General features: G+C 49.1%; 1 protein-coding gene and 2 non-coding genes across 3 annotated transcripts in view; all 3 read left to right on the forward strand.

Moving 5' to 3' along the window:
* The window catches only part of KAT5 (lysine acetyltransferase 5), a 61,644-nt gene that overhangs the window by 24,171 nt on the left and 25,378 nt on the right, over positions 1 to 12,095 (forward strand). The gene's annotated exons all lie outside the window — the stretch shown is intronic.
* On the forward strand, positions 2,793 to 2,863 carry TRNAG-GCC. Its single transcript has one exon. It is a non-coding gene; the product is annotated as a tRNA-Gly (tRNA).
* TRNAK-CUU lies at positions 3,907 to 3,978 on the forward strand. Its single transcript has one exon. It is a non-coding gene; the product is annotated as a tRNA-Lys (tRNA).

Raw genomic sequence — 12,095 nt, forward strand, 5'->3', positions numbered from 1 at the left:
TAATTTTGTGTATACTTCTTTATTATGTACAAAACTAAAATATTTGTTATAGATTTTTTCCTCATATATGGCCATCACATGAAGCTCTATGTTTATTTTCAAATTTTTAGGCTCTCCTTATCTACTTTGCTGATAAAGTCTGTTAGCCACATCACTCAATAATGAGATTAAGGCCCCTTTTCACACAGTCGGACTGTTCAGGTCCGCCTGTCAGTTTTGATAGCGGACCTGAAAGGCCCCTCAATGCATGCCTATGGAGCGTCGGATGTCAGTGGAGACATGTCCGCTGACATCCGACTCGATCCGAGCCGCCAAAATCAGACGGATGTCAATACGTCCCCATCTGTCCATATCGGATGAGCTCTGATGAAAACGGACATGCTGTCCGTTTTCACCAGATCTCTCCGTAGGAGACAGCGGCACAAGCCCCTCCCCGCTTTGTGAGCAGAGAGGGACTTGTCATCCACCGGCTCAGCGGAGAGATCTCCCGCTGAGCCGGCGGGAGCTGGCGGACTCCGTAGCAACGTAGTCCCCCTCGTGGGGAAGAGGCCTAATTTGCACACAAAATGGAATTAATCAAAACAGTGACTCATCGTCTCATATCTCTGTTTCGGTTTTATTCAGAGAGAGGGAATGAAGGCAGGCTTCTCTTATATCTATGCATTGTTCCTTAATGCACCTTCCATTAATCTCAATGGAAACACTTCAAAGCATATGCCTTAAAACATATTAACATCAGCATGCATCATAAAACACATTATTGTTTCACAGTGAGCATCAACACGTATTAACCACTTAAGACCCGGACCATTATGCAGCTAAAGGACCTTGCCCCTTTTTGCGATTCGGCACTGCGTCGCTTTAACTGACTGCGTGGTCGTGCGACGTGGCTCCCAAACAAAATTGGCGTCCTTTTTTCTCTTATCGTCCATGGACGGACACAGCTCCTTAAGTCTTGACAAGTGGGTTATGTTCCCTGTTTACAGGAGAGGACTAGGCAGAAACATGTTAAATGGTTAAATACATGTTACATTAACAGAGTTGAACAGCCCCGCCCAGGGGGCGGTCCCTCCAGACATAACCCTCCTCACTGCAGCTTGCAGCCTCAGTTTCGTTCTGCCTAGCAAAGGAGATGGACGTATGGCTCCCTTTGGGCCCAGCGCCTTGAGGAGAAATTTTCTTTTATTTTCTTTCTTTTAATTTTTTCTTAAAGAATCTTCTTTCAACTGTCGGCTGAGAGACAGGCTGGATATTATAGATCCTTGTAGTCTTCTCAGTCCGACCAGCATGCGTGGACACACCTTTGCAAAGAGGCTTGGTCTGCCACGCCATACCTCATGACTCCTGAGGTGGCCGGTGAGCTTTGCTCCGAGGTCCACATATGACTGGGCTGTGGTGTTGTCTCACTCACAGTGGACCGGGCCGACAGCTACCTCCATTGCGGTTGTAGTTCTGTCAGGAATGCGTCAGCGAATGCTCGCTCTGAGGCAAGTACAGTCCCTCCAGCTTAGGTGGGTTGGTACGGCTGGGCATTCCCGGGGTTTGGGGCCTTTTCTCCTCCCTCCCCTGCTCCTTTCCCTCTGCTGCATTGCAAACATTTGCCGCTGTCGGGGGGGGGGGGGGCTCCCTGAGGGGACTGTGTCTGGCCTGAGTTTTTCTGTGAGGTTTCTGTGTGTATTTTTTTATTTTTTACACTTTTAAAAGCCTTAGAGGCTTTTGCTGTTTAAATGCTGCGTTTTGCCGCCATTCGGCCGGCTCTGGCGCCATTTTTGGGGTGGTTTTCAATTGCATTGAAAACTCCCATTGGCGGCCATTTTGCCGTAGCCGCGCTCCGAGGACGTTCGGCGGCCATCTTGGCTGACCCCTAGTGCTGAATCCTACGGTACACACAGGTCCCTCGGATGCCGCAGTCTCCTCACAGTATTTTTTCCTCCCCACACGCCGTGTGCTGTGGGCGGATGGCGCGCTGGGCAGTCTCCTCCTCGGTGAGTCCCCTGGTATACCCCCGACCAGCGCAGCGAAGGGTGTGTTGCCCTGCATAGGGCGTTGGAGCTTCTGTAAATCAATGGCAATTTATACATACACACTATGTGTATGGGTTGCTCTATTGGAGTCAGTATCTGGTCCTTCCCCACCTGGGATCCCACAGATGGTTTTTTACTGTTTGTCCTGGACACCTTGGTGCCAGGGTGGGGGACTGTGGACGGGCAGGGGTCAAAGGAGTGCCCTCCTCCCCCCCCCCCCTCTTATCCCCTGGGGAATGCTCTGTCACAGATGGAGCCATGGACCAGATACCTGGGGGTGCAGGATAAGGCACTTAGAGGTGCGCTTCTCACTGCTGTACGGGACTCCCTGTAGCTGGATAGTGCAGCTGGGTTTCCGCTGAGGGCTCGGTCTTTTTTGGGATCACACAAATCAGACCGCTCTGTGTAGGTTTTCCTTCTGTGCCCTTTCTTGCTAATTTAAAAAAAAAAAAAAAAAACGCGGAATGAGAAAAGCCACTGAGGGCTTTTGTAGTCCCTCACCGCCTGGCGGCTCGGTGCCCCTTGAGGGGAGCCTTTTAAGAGAGTGGGCTTCTCCTCCGGTGGTGGACCCTCCGGGCGTCATGTATAGGTGACCACCCCCCCCTATTGCGGGACACCCCCGCTTGTATGAATTTGACTGAGAAGATCCGAAGTTCTGACCCGTTCCATGTCTATCATGCTGGGGTCTGTCTTGCGGCCTATTGTGGCCACTACTCTGGATCCCAGTCGCTCACTGAGTGAGCATTTTGAACCATACAGTGGATAAATGCATTGGTGGTTCAGTGGTAGAATTCTCGCCTGCCACGCGGGAGGCCCGGGTTCGATTCCCGGACAATGCAATGAGTACTTTACTCTCTCCCGAAGTTGTTAGGCTAACGGACCTGCAGGTCCAGGGCCCTGTATATGTCTGTGATGTTTCACTGGATGCCGCGCCCTTGATATCCAGGGCTTTGGTTTCTGAGATGGCGCCTTCTCTGGTTGGAATGCTGGTCTGCTGGCCAGGTCTCTAACATACGCCCTGACTGATTTACCCTTTTTGGGTGGGAGACCTTTGGGTCCTTGCTGGTTGACATTATCAAGGATGTCACTGGAGGGAAGAGCGCTCTCCTCCCTCAGGCTTCCAGGGGGAAGGGGCCCCGCCGTGGGCCGGGTCCTTCTTTTTCCAAAGCGGTCTTTTTCCGTCAGTCAGGGGCCGCGGGCGAACCTCCTGGGCCGACAAGGGCTCAGCTGGGGGGCTGATCCGTCCCTGGGTGCGTAAGCCAATTGCGCCGGCACCCGAACCCGCCAATGTATGTAGCTTCCCCTGCCCGTCTCTTAAGTGGGGGGTCGCCTTTGCTGTTAACAGCTCGGTGAACCTCCCTGCCCTCCGACAGTGGGTCTGTGAGGTGGTATCTTCGGGGTACTAGATAGGGTCCCTTCTGATCCACCGAACAGTTTTCTTCCCTCGTGTCTCCCTCTCCCGGCTCGGTCTGCCTTTGAGCAGTATGGGACTTGCTAAGCTGCGGTGTGATTTTATCTTTTCCGCAGGACTAGTGGTTTGAGGGACTCTATCTCGGTCCCAAGGATGGGCATGATCCATCCGATTTTGGGCTTCAAGGACCTAAAGGTCTTTGTGAATGATGGGTAGGTCCGCTCGGAATCCATTCGTTCAGTGGGGTAGCCACTTGCACTTCGGTGCAAAAGGTCATAGGTACGACCCACCATGGGGCTGCTACCTATATAGCTTTTAGCTGCGCTCCATCCGGGGGACTTTCTGGCGTCCTTGGACATAAGGACGCATACATGCTTGTTCAACTTTGCGCAAGTCATAGAGTTTTTCTGTGCCTCGCGATGGAGATGCCCACGGTCAGTTGTGGGCCTTCCTTTTGAACTGGTGCCAGCAGCCCGGCTAGCTCAGTCGTAGAGCACGAGACTCTTAATCTCAGGGTCGTGGGTTCGTGCCCCACGTTGGGCGCCACCAATGATTTTCACCAAGGAGTTTTGCACTTATCCTATCCTTGTTGGGACAGCGAGGCTTTGCTGTCGTGGCTACTAGACGACTTCCTGACTCAGAGGTTGTGTCTGTGGCTTTTCGGACCCTCCGTGAATTCGGGTGGGTGTTAAACATTTGGAGTCGGCCCTGGTTCCGACTCAGTTTGGAGTGCCTACGACTTCCGGACTCCTCGGTGGCAAAGGTCTTTTTTCTCCCTGGAGAACTTGCAGACTCTTCAGTCGGTGGTGATTATTGACATCACGCAATTGGTCTCTCCATTTGCAAGCAAATTCTAGGTCTGTGGATAGCCTCCTCCGAGGCGGTAGAGTATGCCTAGTTGCCACACTCGTGTTTTTTTCCAGAGGGAAATGCTGTCGAATCTCTGGTCTCTGAATCATCAGATTCAGGTACGCCACCTAGTCAGTGTCTCTCTGAATTGGTGGCTGGGATCCCTGACTTTTCGGTCTGGGAGGTGGTTTCTTCCCTTCTGTGGAGATTACAATGGACGCCAACCTCTAGGGTTGTGAGGGCGTCTGGGGGGTCCGGTCGGCCCAGAGTCGCTGGACGTGAGTGGACCTACGACCACACAGGCCTATATGCGCCCAATCTCGGTAACTGCCCAAGCTCGGGCCTGGTTAGCACCTAGGTGGGAGTCCGCCTGGAAATACCAGGTGCCGTAGACCTTGTCTACTGTTACTTTCCCTAGTACTATGGGCGGTACTATGAGAGGCTATGCCTCTCCTCATGGTCGAGGGGGTTGCAAGGTCGTCCGATCTTGATTCAACCTAACAACGCCACGCCGGTGGCTTCGGGCTACCATCAGGTATGCCGGCAGGCGGGCTACTGGAGTCGCCTGATGTTGAATCAGGACAACTGGTCTTGGTACATGGAGTCAACTCCCCGGCAGGAGGTGAGCCTCGCAGGGCATGGATCTCCTAGCCACTCGTCTCAGCCACAGGGGTATCAAGGTTAGTGGCCAGATCTAGCGATCTGGTACAGACGTGCAAGTTGCGCTGGTGGCCCTGTGGGGTCTGTCTCTGCGACTTTTATGCCTTTCCCCCATTGTAGTGGCTTCCCCACAGAGTGGAGGCTGAGGAATCCCGACGACTTTAATAGCTTCAGATCCTGGGTGCGCCGATTTCGGCCGCCTGGTAGCGGAGGTACCCTGGCGGTAGCCAGGGCAGGAGGTCCTCCTGTCTCGAGGTCCCATACTTCCTCCTGTTGTACAGTCACTGACTTGCTCAACAGGGCTATTGGAAGCCAGACTTTAAGGGACCGGGGTCTGTCCGACCCAGTCACCTCAACAATGCTGAGGGCACGGTAGTCTTCTTCCGGTGAACCTACCGTTGTGTCTGGCGGACCTACATCTCTGGGTGCAAAGAGATGGAGTGACGTCCACGGACGTACTCGGGGTCCATCGGCCTGCTGTTTTTACAGCTCGGTGGATCAAAAAATTAGCTTAGAGCACCGTTTGGGGGCAGATTTCAGCCTTGGCTGTGTTCTTTCAGTGGACACTACCTCAGAAGTGGCCCCTTTAAGTGGCTTTTACCTCTGTTACAGAGGGGTTTCTGAGTTGGCGCTCTTGTCTTGCAAGCCGCCATGTTTGATCCTTCATAGCCTTAGGTGGTGGTGCGTCCGCGACCTACCCTTCTTCCGAAGGTGGTTTCGGCTTTTTCGCCAGAATAAGGACATTGTTTCTCACATCTTTCTGTCCTCGGCCGCCGCATCCTACGGAGGTTGCCTTTCATACTTTAGGCGGGGTACGCACTTTGCGGGTATACTAGCCTGCTACTGCTCAGTTTCGGAAGATCTGACTCTTTAGTGTCGGTGTCTGGTCCACAAAAGGGGACTGACAATCTCGTTGCCCACCATTTCTAGGTGGATCAGGTAGGCTGTCATACAGGCCTGTGTTCTTAAGGGGCGGGCCCCCCTTTTCCGGTCCGACAACATGCGTCGGTCTCAGGTGTGCGAGGCGGCGACTTGGTCGTCCGTTCACAGCCTTTCCAGAATTTACATGGTTGCTGTGAGTGCATCTTCTGATGCTTTTTTTCGCCCGCTAGTGTTTGCAGGCGGCCGTTTGAAGTTGCATCTCCTCCATTTGAGGAGCTCTGCTTGTTTTGGGGTGAAGTTAAAATTGGTTTTACTGATATATTTCCCACCCCTCGTTTTTTGACGCTGCTTGGGGACGTCCCACTTGTCAAGACTTAAGGAGCTGTGTCCGTCCATGGACGATAAGAGAAAATAGGATTTTTTGTACTCACCGTAAAATCCTTTTCTCTGACGTCCATGGACGGACACAGCTCCCACCCCTCCTTTTTAGGTTTGTACTGCTTGTTACGAACTGAGGCTGCAAGCTGCGGTGAGGAGGGTTATGTCTGGAGGGACCGCCCCCTGGGCGGGGCTGTTCAACTCTGTTAATGTAACATGTATTTAACCATTTAACATGTTTCTGCCTAGTCCTCTCCTGTAAACAGGGAACATAACCCACTTGTCAAGACTTAAGGAGCTGTGTCCGTCCATGGACGTCAGAGAAAAGGATTTTACGGTGAGTACAAAAAATCCTATTTTTCCCACAAAGAGAGCTTTCTTTTGGTGGTATTTGATCACCTCTGCAGTTTTATTTTTTTGCGCTATAAACAAAAATAGAGCGACATTTTTGAAAAAAATTCTATATTTTTTACTTTTTGCTGTAATAAATATCCCCAAAAAAGATATAAAAAACTTTTTTTTTCCCCCTCAGTTTAGGCCGATACTTATTTTTCTACCTATTTTTGGTAAAAAAAAAAAACGCAATAAGCGTTAAACGATTGGTTTGCGCAAAATTTATAGTGTTTACAAAATAGGGGATAGTTTTGGCGGCGATCAGCGTTTTTTTTTTGTGACTGCGACATTATGGCGGACACATCGGACAATTTTGACACATTTTTTGTGACCATTGTCATTTTCACAGCAAAAAGTGCTATATAAATGCATTGATTACTGTGAAAATGACAATTGCAGTTTAGGAGTTAACCACTAGGGGGTGCTGTAGGGGCTATGTGTGACCTCATATGTGTTTCTAACTGTAGGGGGCGGGGCTGGACTTGTGACGTCATTGATCGTCTTTCCCTATATCAGGGAACAGACGATCAGTGACACTACCACTGTGAAGAACGGGGAAGGTCTCCCCGTTCTTCAGCTCCTGTGACTGATTGCGGGTAACCGCGGCGATCGGGTCCCGCGGTCACGGAGCTTCGGACCGGGTTGCGTGCGCACGTCCGTGACCCACGGCTGGGCATTAAAAGGGGACGTACCTGTACGTGCCTGTGCCCAGCCGTGCCATTCTGCTGACGTAAATGTGCAGGAGGTGGTCCTTAAGTGGTTAATGTGCACTTTGATATCTGTTGGTATTCAGCACATGTAAACATATTTCCATGTGTTTACATTGATTTCTGTTGACAATATATAGGTGTGAAGAGGTCTTTAGGGTCCTGTGAATCCCAAAATATAGGTGCAGCTGGAATAAACAAATAATTTCTCCTCTCCTTGCAACAGTACTTGAAACCCGTGACCACTCTCTTATTAAATAAGAAAATAAAAGTTATGAAAATTACCAAACAAAAAATGTGTTCTAAATAAGTAAAAAAAAATAAAAAAAAAATGTCTCTAGTCTAGATCATCAAAATGTTAATTTATTTCAGTAATTCTATTCAAAACGTGAAACTCATAGTTTTTATATAGATTTACACAGTGATTTATAATTCAAGCATTTCTTTCTTTTAATTTTGATTAATGTGGCTTACAGCTAGTGAAAACCCCAAATTTTGTGTCTCCGAAAAGTAGAATATTGTGAAAAAGTTCAATATTGTAGACTCGTGGTGTCACGCTCTAATCAGCTAATTAACTCAAAACACCTGTAAAGGTTTCCTGAGCCTTTAAATGGTCTGTTAGTCCAGTTCAGTAGGAATCACAATCATGGGAAAGACTGCTGACAGTTGTCCAGAAGACAAGCAAGGGTAAGTCACAAAAGGTCATTGCTAAAGAAGCTGGCTGTTCAGAGTGCTGTATCCAAGCATATTAATAGAAGGTTGAATGGAAGGAAAAAGTTTGTTAGAAAAAGGTGCACAAGCAACAGGGATAACCGCAGCCTTGAAAGGAATGTAAAGAAAAGGCCATTCAAGAATTTAGGGGACATTCACAAGGAGTGGACTACGGCTGGTGTTGGTGCTTCAAGAGCCACCACACACAGACGTATCCAGGACATGTGCTACAACTGTCACATTCCGTGTGTCAAGCAATTGCTGAACCAGAGACAACTTCGTATCCTCTAACACGGGAGTGCAACCGAGATCGTTATCTGGATTGTCCATACAAGCCTTTACTCCGTAGAGTTTAAAATCTTCATGCTACCTGGGGTCTTCTTTTAACTAAGAGACCACCGGGAATCTGGTAAGCAGATTCATTACTCGTTTGGTGGAGGTCTCTTCTTTTTCTTTTTTTGGATTGTCACTTACCAACATGGACTTTTCTTTTCATATTCACTGGTGAAAGGATTTTTTTGCTTCCATTAAGGACTTTTTTCTGATAATTTGTTGTTCATTTATATTCATCATATTTTTCACGGATGATTTACTTTATTCGTTTTTGGACACATTTATGCATTTTTATTATGTGTAGCGCATCTTGTTTTTTCTCTAGAGGGAAAGCCTGGCAGAAATGCTGATAGAAGCCTAGCGTAAGCCTCTGAGATAAAACCCCTAGTACCAGCCACCCCAGTCATAAAGTGGAAAATTGGTGCTGGGGACAGAATCCAAGGGTTGTTCCCTGCCTGGGCCCTGATGGCATGCCTCAGTTGCAGATAAAAAAAGTGCATTGTCTGAGGTAGTTTAAACTTCTCCCGGAGCTCCGCAAATGGGAGCAGACGGCCCCCGGAGAATATATGGACCAGATGTGTGACCCCATACCTCCTCCACCGCTCGCCACATGTCAGGGACAGCAGCTCCTCATAGTAGCGATTGTTCCAAATTGGGCTGTGTCCCGTAAAACCCTCTATGTTTTGTAGCTGTCGTGTTTTATTCCAGACTTTCTGCATTAGCGCATACGTGGGAAAGAGTCTATTTGATTTGGCACATTTGTAAAGATTCGAGCCCAGTCACCATGCTGTCTATTCCCGTCATATGCTTCACTATGTCTACCACCGGGTCTCCTAGTCCCCCTTTCATGGCTCTGGCAATATGTTGTAGTTGAGCTGCAATGTAATACAACCAGGGATTTGGGAGGGCAAGCCCTCCCGCCTCCTTTGGCCTTTGGAGCTGTTCTAGTTTGATCCTGGGAGTCTTATTAAGCCACAGAAAAGAGCGGAATAGGGAATTGATAATCCTGAAAACTTTGAGGGGGACAACCATGGGAGTATTATGTAGAACATACAATAATTGCGGCATAAACACCATCTTCGTGAGGTTTACCCTGCCTACTAGGGACATTTTCAATTTTGACCAGACTTTAATTTTTTCTTTAATTCTGCCTACTAAGGGAGAAAGGTTAAGCGTAACATAGTCCAGAGGCTGGGGGGTAACCCAGACCCCGAGATACTTGATTTTGTTCGCCACCGGAATGTTCTGCAATGTGGGGTCCGACGGAGCCGTCGAGTCTAATAGCATTATTGCGGACTTGGTCCAATTAATCAGTAGGCCAGAGTAGGAACCGAAGGTCTGAACCACAGACATCGCCTCGCTAAGGGATCCCAACGTGTCTCCTAGTAATAGCATCGTATCGTCCGCGTATAGCATACGTTTTTCATGCGTCGACCCATACCTAAATCCAGTAATCCTCTGGTTAGAGCGCACCAGAGCTGCCAACGGTTCTATGGCAACCGCAAACAGCAAGGGTGAGAGGGAGCACCCCTGCCGGGTCCCCCTATGCAGTGGGAAGGGAGAAGACACTCTGCCCTCCTCTCTAATAACCGCCAGGGGGGAGTCGTACAGGAGCCGCACCCACGACTGAAACACCGGTCCGAATCCAAATCTGCTCAGTGTCGCCCATAGGAACTGCCATTCAATGCTATCAAATGCTTTGTGAGCATCTAAAGACAACAGTGCTCTATCCCCCATATTGTCTGCCGTCGACTGAATGTTAACGAACAGTCTCCTGAGATTAATGGCCGTGGATCGTTCCGGGATAAATCCCGACTGATCCGTGTGTATAATCTTAGCTATTACTTTATTCAATCTTATTGCTAAGACCTTTGCCAATATTTTTATATCGCTCTGCAGTAGCGAGATTGGCCTATAGGAGCCAGGATCTAATGGATCCTTCCCTGGTTTGAGTAAGAGAACTATGCTAGCTTGTCTCATGGAGTCCGGTAGACGTTGCGACTCCCTGGCCGCATTCAGAGTATGAAGCAGTTTCGGGAGCACAACATCTCCATATTGTTTGTACACTTCTATCGGGATACCATCATCCCCAGGTGCCTTGTTATTAGGAAAAGAATTAGCCGCCTCTATCATCTCCTCAATGGTGATAGGAGTCTCAAGGGACTCCGCCTGGGACTCCGTTAAGCACGGTAGATCTATCCCCTGTAGAAAATCCTGAGTCTCCTCCCCAGTGTATGTTTGCTTTGATTCATACAGGTTAGCGTAAAATCTAACCAGTTCCCTCATCACCCGATCAGGAGTATTGACTAGCTGTCCCCCCTCCACCCTCAGAGCTCCAATGGATGGGGACGTCTGTTGTGATTGTACTATTTTGGCCAGGAGTTTGCCCGTCTGCTCCCCCTCTTCATAGAAGGCCATTTTTGAAAAGAACCTTTTCCTGTTTGCCTTGGAGGCGTCAAGTCTAGTCAGTGCATCTTGTGCTGCAATCCAAGCCTCCCGTGATCCCTCCCCCGCATTAGCAATATACTCTGCTTCCAGGCGCCTGACCATCTGAGCCATCTGTTCCCTTTGTTCAGTTGTGCTGCGCTTTATGGTGTTTACCTCTGCAATAAAGATCCCTCTCAGAAAGGCCTTAAAAGCATCCCATGCTGTGTCCGTGCCAGGATGATCCGCATGTCTCTGCCAAAAGGCCACAATGTCTTGTTCAATTTTGTCATGGGAAGGGAAAAGGTTGAGCCAAAAGGCGTTAAGTTTCCATGGTGCACGCGGAAGGGTAGTAAGAGGCCTGACCCTTAAGGTGAGCAGAATGGGGGAATGATCCGAAATGCACCGGGGGAGATATTGTACATCTTCGACGTACTGGGTGGCGGAGGATGAGCACTTGCATAGATCAATCCTGGACAGGGACATATGCGATTTGGAGAAGCAGGAAAACTGCCTCTCCAGGGGGTTCCTCATTCTCCAAGGGTCTACCCACCCCACCTCCTCTATAAACTTTGCCATGGCTGTCCTTGTCGTCCCCGGGGCTCCTCCCGGGCCAGGGACGTCTATCAAGGTGCGGGTCCATTATCCCATTAAAATCCCCTACCGCCATCAAAGGGACACCAGGGTTACTCAGCTGAAAGGACAGGAGGATACGCAATATTTGAGGGCTGAAAGGAGGAGGAACATATAACGCAGCGAGTATGAATGTTAACTGATATACTCTACACAGTAAGAATACATATCTTCCCTCCTGATCAATCCTGGAATCTAGTAGTTGAAAATCTAGGGACCTATGTACCAGTACACTCACCCCCCTTGAATAGGAGGTGTGAGTGGAATGATACGACCAGCCCGCCCAAGCGAACCCTATCCATGACACAGTGTCTGGAGTCAGATGAGTCTCCTGCAAGACACATATGGCAGGAAAATGCTTCCTCAAGGCAGACGATACCATGGTTCTTTTAAGTGGGTCCCCCAGTTCCCTTATATTCCATGAAATTACTGCTATTTCTGTCATCACGTCCCTTTTATAAGAGCATCACATGTCATATCAACCCACCACCCACCATAGCAGACACTACCCCTCTCATTCCTGCCAGCGGGTATATTTCATTTAACTTTGCCAATGTAAGATAAGAGTCCTCCTTTGAAATCTACCAATAATAGTAATAAAACAAGATATACAGTACAGGGAGGAAGTGTTAGGACACTGTGCAGCAGTAGCAAGCAGTCAAGCAAGCCTCGCTGCGCCATGACCATCAA

Source organism: Rana temporaria, chromosome 11 (genome assembly GCF_905171775.1).
Source record: "Rana temporaria chromosome 11, aRanTem1.1, whole genome shotgun sequence".
In the NCBI taxonomy this organism is placed as follows: domain Eukaryota; kingdom Metazoa; phylum Chordata; class Amphibia; order Anura; family Ranidae; genus Rana; species Rana temporaria.